Source organism: Lampris incognitus, chromosome 5 (genome assembly GCF_029633865.1).
Source record: "Lampris incognitus isolate fLamInc1 chromosome 5, fLamInc1.hap2, whole genome shotgun sequence".
In the NCBI taxonomy this organism is placed as follows: Eukaryota; Metazoa; Chordata; class Actinopteri; order Lampriformes; family Lampridae; genus Lampris; species Lampris incognitus.
Window position 1 is genome coordinate 33,510,094 of NC_079215.1, and position 3,299 is coordinate 33,513,392.

The window sequence follows — 3,299 nt, forward strand, 5'->3', positions numbered from 1 at the left end:
CAAGTTTTTAAATGGCAGATTTGATGGGAATATATATATACTCGCTGGAGGGACTACATGTCCAATCTGGCCTGGGAATGGCTTGGGATCCCCCAGGAGGAGCTGGAGAGCGTTGCTGGGGAGAGGAGAGGGACCTCTGGAGTGCCCTACTTAGCTTGCTGCCACCACAAACCGGTGACAGCAAAGCGGCTGAAGATGAGATGAGATGAGATGAGATTTTGGTCACACTCCATTACAGTATATCTCTTTATTTATTTATCTATCTATTTATTGTGTGGTATACTCACATATGCAGCCATGGCTGGCAGGAGCAAGGCCACAATACACAAGACCTCCATTGGTCTTTGAAAGCCTGCATTAATATTGTTCAGAGTTATACTGTGAAAAATGAATTTTAGTGAGCTTGTTTTGCTAAAATACTTAGGATCTCACTTGTCATTATTTTTCTTTCTTTCTTTTTTTGGGGCGGGGGGGGGGGATTTTGCCTCTTTTTTCTCCCCAATTGTACCTGGCCAATTATCCACTCTTCTGAGCTGTCCTAGTCACTGCTCCACCCACCCGTCGATGCGGGGAGGGCTGCAGACTACCACATGCCTCCACTGATACATGTGGAGTCGCCAGCCGCCTCTTTTCACCTGACAGTGAGGAGTTTTGCCAGGGGGACATAGCGCGTGGGAGGATCACGCTATTCCCCCCAGTTCCCCCTACCCCCCAGTTCCCCCTACCCCCTGAACAGGCGCTCCGACCAACCAGAGGAGGCGCTAGTGCAGCGACCAGGACACATACCCAGGACACATACCCACATCTGGCTTCCCATCCGCAGACACGGACATTGTGTCTGTAGGGACGCCTGACCAAGCTGGAGGTAACACGTGGATTCGAACCGGCGATCCCCGTGCTTGTAGGCAACGGAATAGACCGCTACGCTACCCAGACGCCTCTCACTTGTCATTCTGTCCGTCATTTTCACCTGATCAGTTATCTGCTCCGTGTTAGTATTTTTCTAGATGTCCAAGCCTTCACACTTTGTCCCTTATGTTGGACGTTAGCCATTGCAACACACCGCACCGCAACTGCTCTCAAAAACACCACGTCTGATTCACCTTTGATGTGTGCAATAAGGCAGCAATAACATGTACTCTTGGTAATGGCTTTGTAATGAACCTTAATCCCTGCTGCATCTCTTCTGCTAATACAGACACCGGGCTTGCCATCTGTGCAATATAACAACAGTATGATGAATTACACCAATTAGCAAAGTGTTACTTTTGTCACCTATGGGAATGACACAATTATTATTCCTATGCGCATATTAATTGCAGTGTGTGAAATACATTTTACAAGGATAGGGATTTCTTGTAATCATAGGAGGCAAGAGGAAGTTCGTTGTTAAAACAAACAGGTTCATGCCATCTAGGTTTTGCACAACATCTGCTGAAGCCGCCAAGTAATTTGTCTTGTAATCCTTTAAACCACTAAATGCCATGTTTGCCATCCCTTTTCTAATTTGGCAATACTAAAGGGTGGGGAGCATTAATCTTTGTGTGCATGACAGTGGCACTGTATTGTGCTTTCAGACAACACTGTTCCTCAAGGGTCTCAATAATTAGAACACACTTATTGAATCTGAAGGTGAGACAAAATAAAATTCAACTATTGTACGTTTTTCTGGTATAGGCCATCGAAAAAAATACAAAGAACAAGCATCACATTTCCATGTTGTTAATTTTGTCCATCAGCAACCACGCCTCTCTCTCACACCTCTCTCTCAGGTGTGGAGATAAAACATTTCACAATATTATCAATTTCCCAACAACGTCAGGTGATGAGATGGCGTCATGGCTTGTATCTCTATTTAAGAAGAGCTCGTAGTTCAACACAGCACTCGTATCCTGCTGTAGGTTCACAGACTGCTGAAATTATTTGCGACGAAACAGTAATAATTTTGCATTTTCAGAGTATGTATATTGTCTATGAAAAAGTTGTTGAATTATTTACTTTGTTAGTGTTTGGGCATGCATTGTTGTTTTGGATCAAGACTTTATTCTATTTTTCCAGCAGGTGTTACCACTGAGACAATGCTGAAGATAACTGTCTTGCTTGGATGCCTCCTGAGCCTCACTTTGGCTTATCCCGTAAGTGTGAATTTTTCTGTCTGCATAAATGATGTTACTTAACATAATATCCAAGCAGCAGTTAATGGTGCAACTTCTTCATTTTCAACAGACTGGGGCTGAGCACCAGCGGATTGCTCGCTCTTTATCCAACTCTGACTCCAACGAGGTGTGTGCCTTACATATCTTAGTCTCATAGATGCTTACAAATCAAAATGCATTGACTGCCTAGTTAACATTTTGACATTAGAATCTACAAAGTATATAATTCCAATTATTCACTCTTTTCTTGCAGCTTGGCTCTCCCTTGTTTCCCTTCCTGGCTGAGAAGGCTCAAGAACAGCTAATGCAACTCCTTCTCACCCTGTTACAGCAAACCCTAGCACCGGCCCCGGGCCCGAACCCAGCCCCGGGCCCAGCTACGCCTACCCCTGCTTCTGCTCCAAAATGAAATTACTTCACTGGGAATCCATTGAAAAATAAAGCTCTTTCTGCATGGGCTGTCAACATTTTGTTTATGACTAGCAGTGTTAATAATGTCTATGCATACACCTTTACTGTTGTTCGGCTCACGATTGAATAAACATCATGCCTTAAAGAAAGAATCAGAATGACTGTTCTTTATATCTAGAACTACACTACACAACGGGCCATAAACAGGAAAGCATAGCAGTGTGTCATACCGAATTGCACACGAGATGTTTATGTCACCTGAAAACAGAATGCACACATTTTCTAAATCTGAATAGCTGCTACATGGACTGACTATAAATTATCCATTGGTTTTCATTGGCACATCATTCATTTAGTCTTTTTTTTAATTCATCATAACTCACGATGAAAATCAGAATGGCTTTTTTTTAACGCATTCACGTTGTTTACATGCAGGAGGGAACATGATGTGTTTGAGTCAAGCTAATCAGAGGTGAAAAAAAAGCTAAAAAAAATACAAAAAACATCTAGCAATGAACATTAATCATATCCAGTTTCAAAATCTCTACCCCATTTCATAACACCACTGAGCTGGGTGTTGGTCTTGAAAGGACCATGGCCAAGAACATCCACTGAACAGAGTTTCATCATAATTCACACTATTGAAACAAATATAAAATCACAATCAAATATCTTTAAGAGCTGTAATTGCAGTTCCTCACAAAATTCATAGGCGCAAAATGACCGAGCAAA

At 42.6% G+C, this 3,299-nt stretch overlaps 1 long non-coding RNA gene across 2 annotated transcripts; it reads left to right on the forward strand.

Annotated features, from left to right (window-relative positions):
- Window positions 1–1,926: 1,926 nt before the first annotated feature.
- On the forward strand, window positions 1,927–2,593 carry LOC130112229 (uncharacterized). Of its 2 annotated transcripts, none has more exons than XR_008810216.1 (4): window positions 1,927–1,958; window positions 2,059–2,135; window positions 2,227–2,283; window positions 2,410–2,593. It is a non-coding gene; the product is annotated as an uncharacterized LOC130112229 (long non-coding RNA). The 2 variants fall into 2 exon arrangements; XR_008810215.1 differs by having other exon boundaries at window positions 1,937–1,958; window positions 2,062–2,135.
- The last annotated feature ends 706 nt before the right edge of the window (window positions 2,594–3,299 follow it).